The sequence below is a fragment of the Zalophus californianus genome, chromosome 1, assembly GCF_009762305.2.
Source record: "Zalophus californianus isolate mZalCal1 chromosome 1, mZalCal1.pri.v2, whole genome shotgun sequence".
In the NCBI taxonomy this organism is placed as follows: domain Eukaryota; kingdom Metazoa; phylum Chordata; class Mammalia; order Carnivora; family Otariidae; genus Zalophus; species Zalophus californianus.
Genome location: NC_045595.1, coordinates 82,290,346 through 82,304,281, shown reverse-complemented (window position 1 = coordinate 82,304,281; position 13,936 = coordinate 82,290,346). Strand labels below are relative to the sequence as shown.

Sequence of the window (13,936 nt, the reverse complement as noted above, 5' to 3'; positions counted from 1 at the left end):
GTACCTATATTTGTGTACTATACCGATTCAGTTTGTGTTACTGTACTGATATCTCTATACTGTGTGTGTATATATATCAGTGTGCAGGAACAGGCCACCCCCTTTATGGAAATGACAGGCTTCTTGACATCAAGCTGAATTTAAAGTGCACTGGAGGTTTTCAACTGCACTCACCCATCTTTGCACACTAAACTCCCAGAAAATCTACCAAATCTACAGACTTGTCTTTTTTTCATTTCATATTAAAACAATTGTTGTCATATAATGTGTAGTATATATCCCTGTAAGTTACTAAAATGAACATACTTGGATTTCGATGTTCATCTCTGGATGCCCAAGTAGCTTCTGTTTTGGTTAATTGTTGATTTTGCATTTTAACCAGCTCTCTGCTGACCTTTTATATGGAACTTGTACAGTTTTGTTTTTGATGTCCTATTAACTTTACAGTCAAAATACTCTTTTGGAGAGAAGTTACATTTATTTAATATTCAGGGTTGTTGCAAGAAGGGGGCAGAAAATTACCCTGTACTTGTTCTTGGGGGAGTGTAGCCAGTCGATATTACCCATTGTTTTACCTCTTGTGTGGGGCCCTGATGACAGGTCCCTACGAGCATGTTGACAGCAGTTTCCTGCTAAGAAACAGCCCCTTTACCATATGTTGATTGTTGTCCAAGGACATTTCACAAGCAGGAAGTTTTAACAGTTCAGGGTGATTCTAATTATCTGAAGGTAGATGGTAAAATTTTCAATCTAGTCAGTAAAACAAAAATCTATCTTGATTCATCTTATTAAAACACACAGAATCAATAATTAATTTCAGAGAAGGAAGATGTAGAGAGAGTGGTTGTTTAGAAATTTAAGAAAGAATAGCTGGCCATCTTCTAGACTTGGGAATTAGGACCTGAGAGGGAGAGGACATATTTGGATCCCAGGTCTTGGTTGAGTTTGTCTCCGACCTGCCTTTGCATTTTCTAGATAGTGCTAACCTAATCTGACCTGCCATGACCAGAAAAACAGGAGTGGTTCGGTATGTCCACTGTTAAAATTTTAGCAAGAAACTTTGTTTAATAATTTTTTCAAATGCTGATATAGTGATTAGGTGTAATGTTGATTGATTAAATTCTACAAAGCAATGGAAATGACACTGAAATGTCCTTGAGCTTCCCTATCTGGAAAATAAGCAATGGTGTGATGGTAATCACGTTGTACTCCTTGCCTTTGTACTCACAAGCAAGCATGCTCATTGAGGTATATTATTAAATGTACTTCCAGTTTGATAAATAAGTTCTGATGTAGGGTTTTGATTTTTTTTTTTTTTTTTTTTTTAAGGGTAGCACTAGGATTTATTGAACTGTGCCTTAGTACAGGCGCTGGGGCTTGCCCATGGTGCTCTTGATGTATAAAGCCCGGACGTTCTGCCAATTCTTCTTGAGCAAGGACACCAGGAAATTGACCGCTAAGTGGATGTTGTACACAAGCTCGTCATCTGTCATCTTCACATGGCCAACAGCCACTGCCAGACACAGCACCTTCTTCATCTGGAATTTGATGGTGGACTTCACTTCATCGACTTTGGCCACCATGTTTTCATTGTGGGTCAGCAAGGAAGGGAACTTGCCAGCCTTATTCAGGCCTGGGCCCAGGATTCATGGGATCTGCTTGATCAGAGATTCTGAAGCCAAAAAGGCATCATACTTCTTGGCCAACTTCTTGACTAATTTCTTATTCTTGCTGAGTTTTTTCAGCGCCTCAATATCCATGTGGGGAATATCCACTGCCTTGGCCTCATCACAGTGCTGCTGATCCCCCAAAACACATACGGAGAACCTGGGGCGGGGAGTGGACTTAAGCCTGACGGTGCCCGAGAAGCGTTTGTCCTTCTGAAGGTCATAGTTCTTCAGACTGATCTGCAGCTCCACCGTCTCCAAAAACTTCCGGCGCTTGCGCTGGTTCCCGTGCAGGACTTCCCGCACTGCCTCGCCAGGGTGTAGTGGGAGACTGCTGCTCATGGTTCTTCGCGCTGCAGTAACCGGAAAAGAGCGGGTTTTGATTTTTAAAAATTTATTTATTACTGTGTATTTCAAAAACTTAACACTTAACCTCCACCTTTATTTATGACCTCATTTAGACATGAATCTAAGCAGATATGGCCCTGCCAATGATTTTGTATCTTTCTGTTGTCATTGTTGATGGTATTTGGAGAGAAGAAGATGCTGAATGGAAGCATGTGTTTATTAACTATATGATTTTTTGTGAGCCTTGTGCATTAACATGTCTGATGCTACCTTCTGTTTCTTGAGAGGTCCTGAGAAACCCCAACCTCATAATAAAACATGTCTCCCTAAATGCTCTCTGAAATACCCCTATATTACTTATTCTTTAAATGTCTTTTATTTTATCACTGATTGAGACATTTAGATATCCAGGTAATGCACAACAGTTTTTCAGTTTATCTGATTAATCCAGGATTAACCAGGTATTTAAGAAAACAGGATTTGAAACACCAGCTTTCAGTGTAGAAGAAGGGGTGATAAATCAATATCATATGATTTACTTTTAAATGATTTGATTTTGAAGGACCCAAGACTTCAGAGTTCTAGCACTAGCTCTTTCCACCATTTGGGGGGTGAAATGCTGGTGGATATTATGTTGAATAGATTGGGGAATGTTTTTTGAGCAGGCCACTCTGCCTAGAACACTCACATTTCAATCTTTGCATGGAAGTTCATGGATGGTGATATTCTAGGTCGTCAAACCATATAGATCAGCCATTGTAGGCATAGAGAAAGGCTAAACCACATTTTGTTTATCCATTTACCAATTGATGTATTTTTTTTCCAGTTTTAGTTTCTTATGAATAAGGCTATTGTGGACATTTTAAATAAAATCTTTCTTGCCTTTTATTTTCATTGTGGCAAATTTTAGCCATATACAAAAGTAGACAAAACAGTATAATGAATCCTTATGTGCCCATTATCCAGGTTTGAGAATTGTTAAATTAATGGCCAATCTTGGTTCTCCTTACCCCACTCACTTTTCCCAAAATTGTATTATTTTAAAGCAAATATCTGATGTTATATCAATCCATCCATAAATATTTCAGTAACTATCTCCAAAAGATAAGCCCCTCTTTTAAAAAACTTAACTAAAATACCATTAGCATACTGGAAAATAGCATTGACTTCTTCAGTTCCTATATCTAAATCTAAATTGGACAGCCTCAGTGTTCACATTGATGATTTTCATGTATCATAAATTTTAAAGTTTAAATTAGCAAATATGTTCCACATATTATACTTGATTAGGATAATCTATGTCTCTTTTAAACCTCATCTCTAGTCTGTCTATCTTTCTCTTTTTTAGCATTCATTTGTTGAAGGAACTGGGTCGTTTCTCCTGTGGTTTCCTATAGTCTGGCTTTTGCTGATTGCATTCTCATGTTGCAGTTTAACCTGTTTTTATGGCCCCTGTATTTTCTGTCATTGGTAGTTGGATCCAGAGGCTTGATCAGAGTCAAGTTTCATTTCTTTATCTTTTTTTTGCAAAAACACTTCAGAGGGGGTGTTGTTCTCCCTTCTGGAGGTACACAATGCGTGGTTTTCTCTCTTTTGGGGGATATCAGCTACCTTAACCCTCATTCATATCTCCTCAGTTCGTTAGGAGTTGCAACATGATGCTATCCTGGTGCTTCATAGCTGCTTCTACTTCAATTAAGGGAAACTCCCCTCCTCATCTACTGTTTCAGTGACCCAGTGGTACAGTTGGTACAAGAAAGCAAGAATGAATGCTTCTTTTTTTCCCCTTCGCTTACCAGTTTTCAAAAGAGTGAGCCGGTTCCCTACCATCCTCCAAAGGTGACCATCTTTTTTATTTACATCTTTTTGAAAATAGCATTATGGATTAAAATTTAGTCACATTTGATGCAATTCCATTTTAATATTAGCTACATGTATACTAACTTACATTATTACTCCACATCCATTTCTGTGTCCTCAGAGTAGCTGAGCTTCCCTTGCTAAGATGGAGAAAGAATCATGCAACAAATTGGAGATGAGGTGGAGGAGGCAATGAGACAGAATATCCTGATCTATTGGCAAATCAAAACTGATCTGGAGCACAAGAGAACATTTCAGTGGGATAGAACTGTTTTATATCTTGATTGTGGCTGCATTTATAGAAGTCCTAGAACTGTACATTTAAAAAGGTGAATACTCTGTATATGAATTTTACCTAAAAGAAAATCGTAATTCTAACTTGCTTTTATAAATATATTCATACTAATATATATTTTTCTTCTCTATTTTTAAATTATTTGTAGTGGCTTAGTAAAAAATTATTAAAATGCTTGAATTTGGGGGCACCTGGGTGGCTCTGTCGGTTAAGTGTCGGCCTTTGGCTTGGGTCATGATCCCAGACTGCATTGGGCTCCCTGCTCAGCGGGGAGTCTGTTTCTCCCTCTCCCTCTGCCCCTCCAACACCCTCCCCCGTGCTCTCTCTCTCTCACATGCTCTCTCTTAAATAAATACATACATACATACATACATACATACATATATAAAATCTTTCAAAAATGCCTGAATTTGGGAAAAACTACATCCATAACTCTAACTTCATTATGGTGACTTTATGTTCAATTTTTTTTTTAAAGATTTTAGAGAGAGAGAGAGAGCACGAGCAGGGTGGAAGGGCAGAGGGAGAAGCAGACTCCCCGCTAAGCAGGGAGCCCGATGCGGGACTTGATCCCGGGGTGCTGGGATCATGACCTGAGCTGAAGGCAGGTGCTTAACTGACTGAACCACCCAGGGGCACTTGTTTTTTTAATAATGTGAAAATTTGAATTAGGTTAAGTTCAATAGTTCTCAATCTTTGTTACACATTAGAATCACCTGGGAACTTTTAAAATCCTGGTGTCTGGAATGTCCGAGAGTGGGAGCCAGGCATCAGTATTTAAATTTTCTCCCTGGTAATTCCAATGGGCAGCCAACTTTGAGAACTAACGATATGGGTGGGGTCTTCACTGGTTTTTAACGTGGATACATATGGAATCACTTGGGGACCTTTGAAAGAGAGTACTGTCTGGCCTGCTTCTCCTCTAGTTTTAAGTGGTCCAGGTTGTGGCCTGAGCATTAGGATTTTTAAAAGTTCCCCAGGTGATTCTATTATGCATTCAAAGTGGAGAACCTCTATTTTATAGAGTGTGACCTCAAAAGCTGTGTAGGGCTAGCTATTCCCCTGCCACTTCTTTGAGACTGCGGTTCTCAAAGTGTGCTCCTCAGACCAACAGCATCATTATTACCTGGAAAAGTGTTCTCAAAACTCATCCCAGATTTACTGAATAAGAAACTCAGAGGATGTGACCCAGAAATCTGTATGTTTCAAGTCCCCCAAATGATTGTGATACACAGTACAGTTTGTGAAGCATTGCCCAGGGAATTTGGTGGCCATTCCTTAATTATTGGCTGTGGAGATGGGCTCTCTTACTGCTAAAACCTGCAGGAAGCTCCTCGTGGATTTGGCCATTCTAGCATCTGAACCTCAGGCCAGAGAGACATTATTTTAATAAATTTGATTGCTCTTTTGACCAAGTGGTACTATGAATGGGGTGGGGCTCTAAGAATGGTCACTGTATTCAGACAGAGTTATTTAGCAAACTGGAAAATATGAACGATAGCATCTTTTAGATGCACCCAATTACACTGCATTGCTATTAACATGGCCTAGTTTTCTGTGATTCTGTTTTAGAATTTGCAGGTCTTCCTTTGTTGCTTCTGCTTTGATTTAAAAAAAAAAAAGAGGCAAAGCGTATCTTGAAAGAGAACTACATTTATAATAGAAAGTCCAGGGACTTCAGTGATTCCTCATCACAATGTCTTCTATTTTAACATAGCTCCAATTTTTGATTTTATTGTAACAAGACTTCATAGAAATTTTAAAAAGACAATTTGCCCCAACTGCATTTTATCCTGATTTAGAAAAATCTAAACACATATACCTTAAAAAAAACCAGTAGTATATGGAATAGTTTTATTCTGTGTATGGGTGGGATGGGGCATGGTTCCAATCATCTTAAATCTATGATTTGGAGTGGTGGTGGAAACCGGTAAACTTGAAGTGGACCTATCTTATGGTTTGTCAATGATAGGCATAAAAGTAAAACTGACAATATTCTTCATAAATGAAACTAATTGAAGATCAAAAATTTGATTATCTCCAATGTTGTATGACACTTCACCTATTCCTCCAACAAAGAAAGATTTGCAGGTTCTAACACATACTCACACTTTACCTCTTTCTCTCCACCCAAATATTTTAATATTTAAAATATATAATTAACAGGATGGAGCAGTAAAACATTTCTTAAATGTAGCCCCAGCCACTTTGCTAAGTATGTATACTACCTATAGGTTTAGACTTGATGTTTGAATTGCCCTAACACAATTTCATTTCTTCTTTTTTTTAATTTTGTAAGACCTTATATTTTTAAAAGATTTTATTTATTTATTTGTCAGAGAGAGAGAGAGAGCACAAGCAGGGGGAGTGGCAGAGGCAGAAGCTGAATCCCTGTTGAGCAAGGAGCCCAATGCGGGACTCCATCCCAGGACCCTGGGATCATGACCTGAGCTGAAGGCAGACACTTAACTGACTGAGCCACCCAGGCATCCCTGTAAGATCTTATATTTTTGAGTGGTTTTGGATTCACAGCAAAATTAAGAAGGTACACAATTTCTCATGTACACTCTGCCCCCACACATGCACAGTCTCCCCCATTATCAATATCCCTCACAGAGTGGTACATTTGTTACAATTGATGAGTCTGTATTTATACATTATGATCACTTAAAGCCCATACTTTACATTATGGTTAACTCTTGCTGGTGTACATTCTATGGGTTTAGACAAATGTATAATGGCATGTACCCATCATTATGGTATCATACCTAGTATTTTCATTGCTAAAAATCCTCTGTACTTTGCCTATTCATCCCCCCCACCCATGCCATCCTTGGCACCCTGCACTCCCACCCACCAGCAACCACTGATCTTTTTATTGTCTCCATAGTTTTGCCTTTTCCATAATGTCATATGGTTGGGGTCATATAGTATGTAACCTTTCCTTCTTTTTTTTTTTTTTTTCATGTTATGTTAGTCACCATACAGTACATCATTAGTTTTTGATGTAGTGTTCCATGATTCATTGTTTGTTCATAACACCCAGTGCTCCATGCAATACATGCCCTCCTTAATACCCATCACTGGGCTAACCCATCCCCCCACCCCCTCCCCTCTAGAACCCTCAGTTTGTTTCTCAGAGTCCACAGTCTCTCATGGTTCATCTCCCCCTCTGAATCCCCCCACCTTCATTTTTCCCTTCCTTCTCCTAATGTCCTCCACGCTATTTCTTATGTTCCACAAATAAGTGAAACCATATGATAATTGACTTTCTCTGCTTGACTTATTTCACTTAGCATAATCTCCTCCAGTCCCATCCATGTTGATGCAAAAGTTGGGTATTCATCCTTTCTGATGGCTAAGTAGTATTCCATTGTATACATGGACCACATCTTTTTTTTTTTTTAAAGATTTTATTTATTTGACAGAGAGAGACACAGCGAGAGAGGGAACACAAGCAGGCGGAGTGGGAGAGGGAGAAGCAGGCTTCCCGCCGAGCAGGGAGCCTGATGCGGGGCTTGATCCCAGAACCCTGGGATCATGACCTGAGCCGAAGGCAGACGCTTAATGACTGAGCCACCCAGGTGACCCCGCCTCTTTTTTTAAAGATTTTATTTATTTATTTGAGAGAGAGAATGAGAGAGAGCACGAGAGGGAAGAGGGTCAGAGGGAGAAGCAGGCTCCCTGCTGAGCAGGGAGCCCGATGCGGGACTCGATCCCCGGACTCCAGGATCATGACCTGAGCCGAAGGCAGTCGCTTAACCAACTGAGCCACCCAGGCGCCCAAGATTTTACTTATTTTTTGACAGAGAGAGAGAACACAAGCAGGGGGAGTGGGAGAGGGAGAAGCAGGCTTCCCACGGAGCAGGGAGCCCGATGCAGGGATCGATCCTAGGACCCTGAGTTCATGACCTGAGCCTAAGGCAGACGCTTAACGACTGAGCCACCCAGGCACGCCTGGACCACATCTTCTTTATCCAGTTGTCTGTTAAAGCAACTCTTCCCACAGTTTGGCTATTGTGGACATTGCTCCTATGAACATTGGGGTGCATATGGCCCTTCTTTTCACTACATCTGTGTCTTTGGGGTAAATACCCAGGAGTGCAATTGCTGGATCATAGGGTAGCTCTATTTTTAATTTTTTGAGGAACTTCCACACTGTTTTCCAAAGTGGCTGTACCAACTTGCATCCCCACTAACAGTGTAAGAGGGTTCCTCTTTCTCCACAACCTCTCCAACATTTGTTGTTTCTTGTCTTGTCAATTTTTGCCATTCTAACTGGTATAAGGTAGTATCTCAATGTGGTTTTCATTTGAATTTCCCTGATGGCTAATGATGATGAACATTTTTTCATGTGTCTGTTAGCCATTTGTATGTCTTCTTTGGAGAAGTGTCTTCTCATATCTTCTGTCCATTTTTTGACTTGTTTTCTGGGTGTTGAGTTTGAGAAGTTCTTTATAGATCTTGGATATCAGCCTTTTGTCTGTAGTGTCATTTGCAAATATCGTCTCCCATTCCTTGGGCTGCCTCTTTGTTTTGTTGACTGTTTCCTTTGCTGTGCAGAAGATTTTTATCTTGACGAAGTCCCAAAAGTTCATTTTTACTTTTGTTTTCCTTGCCTTTGGAGATGTGTCTTGAAAGAAGTTGCTGTGGCCGATGTCGAAGAGATTGTTGCCTCTGTTCTCCTCTAGGATTTTGATGGATTCCTGTCTCACACTGAGGTCTTTCATCCATTTTGAGTTTATCTTTGTGTGTGGTGTAAGAGAATGGTCCACTTTCATCCTTCTGCATGTGGCTGTCCAATTTTCCCAGCACCATTTATTGAAGAGACTGTCTTTATTCCATTGCATATTTTTTTCTGCTTTGTCGAAGATTATTTGACCATAGAGTTGAGGATCCATTTCTGGGTTCTATTCTGTTCCATTGGTCTATATGTCTGTTTTTGTGCCAGTACCATGCTGTCTTCATGATCACTGCTTTGTAATATCGCTTGAAATCAGGCAATGTGATGCCCCCAGCTTTGGTTTTCTTTTTCAACATTTTCGTGGCAATTTGGGGTCTTTTCTGATTCCATACAAATTTTAGGATTGTTTGTTCCAGCACTTTGAAAAATGCCATTGGTATTTTGATAGGGATGGCGTTGAAGGTATAGATTACTCTGGGCAGCATAGACATTGTAACAATGTTTATTCTTCCACTCCGTGAGCATGGAATGTTTTTCCATCTTTTGGTGTCTTCTTCAATTTCTTTCATGAGTGTTCTGTACTTCCTAAAGTATAGATCCTTTACCTCTTTGGTTAGGTTTATTCCAAGGTATCTTATGGTTTTTGGTGCTATTGTAAATGGAATTGATTCTCTAATTTCTCTTACAACAGTTACATTGTTAGTGTATAAGAAAGCATCTGATTTCTGTGCATTGATTTTGTATCCTGCCACATTAGTGAATTGCTGCATGAGTTCTAGTAATTTGGGGGTGGAGTCTTTTGGGTTTTCCACATAAAGTATGATGTCATCTGTGAAGAGAGAGAGTTTGACTTCTTTGCCAATTTGACTACCTTTTATTTCTTTTTGTTGTCTGATTGCTGTTGCTAGGACTTCTAGTACGATGTTGAACAATAGTGGCAAGAGTGGGCATCCTTGTCATGTTCCTGATCTTAAGGGAAAGGCTCTCAGCTTTTCCCCATTGAGAATGATATTCGCTGTGGGTTTTTCATAGATGGATTTTATGAAATAGAGAAGTGTTCCCTCTATCCCTATACTCTGAAGAGTTTTAATCAGGAAAGGATGCTGTATTTTGTCAAATGCTTTTTCTGCATCAATTGAGAGGACCATATGGTTCTTCTCTCTCCTCTTATTAATGTGTTCTATCACATTGATTGATTTGCGAATGTTGAACCACCCTTGTACCCTAGGGATAAATCCCACTTGGTGGTGGTGGATGATTCCTTTTAATGTACTTTTGGCTTCTATTAGCTAGGATTTTGTTGAGAATTTTAGAATCCATATTCATCAGGGATATCAGTCTGAAATTCTCCTTTTTGATGGGGTCTTGCCTGGTTTGGGGATAAAGGTAATGCTGGCCTCATGGAATGAGTCTAGAAGCTTTCCTCTGTTTCTACTTTTGTTGCTGTTGTTGTAAAGACTTTATTTATTTATCTGATAGAGACACAGCGAGAGAGGGAATACAAACAGGGGGAGTGGGAGAGGAAGAAGCGGTCCCAGGACCCTGGGATCATGACCTGAGCTGAAGGCAGACACTCAATGACTGAGTTACCCATGCACCCCTCTTTCTATTTTTTGAAACAGCTTCAGGAGAATAGGTATTATTTCTTCTTTGAATATTTGGTAGAATTCCCCAGGGAAGCCATCAGGCCCTGGACTCTTGTTTTTTGGGAGGGTTTTGATCACTGCTTCGCACTCATTACTGGTTATTGGTCTATTCAGGTTGTCAATTTCTTCCTGTTTCAGTCTTGATAGTTTATAGGTTTCCAGGAAGGCATCCATTTCTTCCAGGTTGCTTAATTTGTTGGCATATAGTTGTTGATAAAAATTTCTAATAATTGTTTCTATTTCCTTGGTGTTAGTCATGATCTCTCTCCTTTCATTTCATAATTTTATTAATTTCGGTCCTTTCTCTTTTTTCTTGGATAAGTCTGGCCTGTGGTTTATCGATCTTATTAATTCTTTCAAAGAACCAGCTTCTAGTTTCATTGATCTGCTCTATTGTATTTCTGGTTTCTAATTCATTGATCTCTGCTCTAATATTAATTATTTCTCTTCTAATGTGTGGCTTAGGCATCATTTGTTGTTTTTTCTCCAGTTCTTTAAGGTGTAAAGTTAGTTGGTGAATTTGGGATTTTTCTATTCTTTTGAGTGAGGCTTGGATGGGTATCTGTTTCCCCTTTTAGGACCGCCTTTGCAGTATCCCATAGGTTTTGGACTAATGTGTTTTCATTGTTATTGGTTTCCATGAATTGTTTAAGTTTTTCTTTGATTTCCTGGTTGATCCAGACATTCTTAAGCAGAGTGTTCTTTAGCTTCCAAGTGTTTGAATTTCTTTCAATTTTTTTCTTGTGATTGAGTTCCAGTTTTAAAGCATTATGGTCTGTGAATATGCAGGGAATAATCTCAGTCTTTTGGTATCAGTTGAGACCTGATTTGTGACCAAATATGTGATCTATTCTGGAGAAATTTCCATGTGCGCTCGAGAAGAATGAGTATTCGGTTGTTTTAGGGTGGAATGTTCTGTATATATCTATGAGGTCCATCTGGTCCAGTGTGTCATTCAAAGCTCTTGTTCCTTTGTTGATTTTCTGCTTAGATGATCTGTCTATTGCTGAGAGTGGAGTATTGAGGTCCCCTACAATTAACATATATTTTTTAAGATTTTATTTATTTATTTGACAGAGAGAGACACAGCGAGAGAGTGAACACAAGCAGGGGGAGTGGGAAAGGGAGAAGCAGGCTTCCCGCCGAGCAGGGAGTCTGATGCTGGGCTCAATCCCAGGACCCTGGGATCATGACCTGAGCTGAAGGCAGACGCTTAATGACTGAGCCACCCAGGCACCACCAATTAACATATTATTATAATATGTCTCTTTATTTTGGTTAACAGTTGGCTTATGTAGTTGGCTGTTCCCATGTTGGGGACATAGTTATTTACAATTGTTAGATCTTGTTGGATAGATGCTTTAAGAATGATACAGTGTCCTTCTGTGTTTCTAACTACAGTCTTTAGCTTAAAATCTAATTTGTCTGATATGAGAATTGCTACCCCAGCTTTCTTTTGAGGTCCATTGGCATGAAAGATGGCTCTCCATCCCTTCACTTTCTGTCTGGATGTATCCTTAGGTTCAAAATGGGTGTCTTGTAGACAGCATATGGATGGGTCCTGTCTTTTTATCCAGTCTGCAACCCTGTGCCATTTTATGGGAGCATTTAGGCCATTTACATTGAGAATGATTACTGAAAGATATGAATTTATTGTCATTATGTTGCCTGTGAAGTCCTTGTTTCTATAGATTGTCTCTGTAAATTTCTGTTCTATATCACTCTTGGGGTCTTTCTCCTTTTATAGAACCCCCCCTTAATATTTCTTGCAGGGCTGGCTTAGGGGTCACATATTCTTTCAGTTTCTGCTGGTCCTGGAAGCTCTGTATCTCTCCATCCATTCTAAATGACAGCCTTGCTGGATAAAGTATTCTTGGCTGCATGTTCTTCTCATTTAGTAGCCCGAATATGTCTTGCCAGCCCTTTCTGGCTTTCCAGGTCTCTGTGGATAGGTCTGAAATTATTCTGATGTTCCTCCCTCTGTATGTAAGGAATCTCTTCCCCCTAATTACCCTTAAACTGTCTATTCAGGTCCTCTGCCCATTTTTTTTGTGTGTGTTGATTTGTATAAGTCTTTATATATTTTGGATATGAATCCCTTAACACATATAATTTTCCTTCAGTAGATTGCCTTTTCATTTTGTTGATGGTTTCTTTTGCTGTTCAAATGCTTTGATTTTGGTGTGATCTCAATAGTTTATTCTTTCTTTTGTTTCCCTTGCCTGAAGAGACCTATCTAGAAAAATGTTGCTAAGGCTGATGTCCACGAGGTTACTGCCTATGTTTTCCTTTAGGAGTTTTATTGTTTCAGGTCTCACATTTAGGTCTTTACTCCATTTCAAATTTATTTTTGTGTGTGATGCAAGAATGTGATATTTCATTCTTTTGCATGTAGCTGTCTGTCTAGCTTTTCCAAAACATTTATTGATGGGACATCCCCCCATTGTATATTGTTGCCTCCTTTGTCATAGATTAATTGACCATATAAGGATGCGTTTATTTCTGGGCTTCTTATCTAGTTCTATTGATCTATGTGTTTGTTTTCATGCCAGTACCATGCTGTTTTGATTAATGTAGCTTTGCAGTGTATCTTGATATCTGGGATTGCGATACTCCAATTGCTTTGGCTATTTGGGGTCTTTTGTGGGTCCATATAAATTTTAGGATTTTTTTTTTAGTTCTGTGAAAAATACTATTGGCATTTTGATAGGGATTGCCTTGATTATGTAGATTGCTTTGGGTGGCAAGGACATTTTAACAATATTAATTCTTCCAACTATGAGCATGGTATATCTTTCCATTTGTTTGTGTTGTCTTCAATTTCTTTCATCAGTTTTTATAGTTTCTGAGTACAGCTCTTTCAACTTCTTGGTTAAATTAATTCTCAGGTAGTTTAGTCTTTTGATGCAATTATAAATGGGATTGTTTTCTCAATTTCTCTATCCATTACTTTGTTATTAGTATATAGAAAGCAACAGATTCCTGTATCTTAATTTTTTATCGTGCAACATTCCTAAATTCACTTATTATTCCAATAGTTTTTTTGTTGGATTCTTCAGGATTTTCTATATATTGTATCATTTCCTTTGCAAATAGTGACAGTTTTGCTTCTTTCCTACCAATTTGGATGCCTTTTATTTCTTGGAAGCTTGTCTGTTTCTAGGGATTTAGCCATTTCTTCTAGGTAGTCCAATTTGTTGGCACATAATTTTTTGTAGAAGTCTCTTATAATTCTTTGTATTTCTGTGGTGTTAGTTGTAACTTCTACTCTTTCATTTCTGATTTTATTTTATTTCTCTCTCTCTCTCTTTTTTCTTGTTTAGTTTAACTAAAGGTTTATCAATTTTGTTTATCTTTTCAAAGAACCAGCTAATTTCATTGATCTTTTTTGTCTGTTTTCTTTTTCTTAGTTTCTCTTCCATTTATTTCCACTCTG

At 38.8% G+C, this 13,936-nt stretch overlaps 1 pseudogene; it reads right to left on the bottom strand.

Annotated features, from left to right (window-relative positions):
• Window positions 1-1,304: 1,304 nt before the first annotated feature.
• On the bottom strand, window positions 1,305-2,009 carry LOC113916004 (annotated as a pseudogene).
• Between the last annotated feature and the right edge of the window lie 11,927 nt (window positions 2,010-13,936).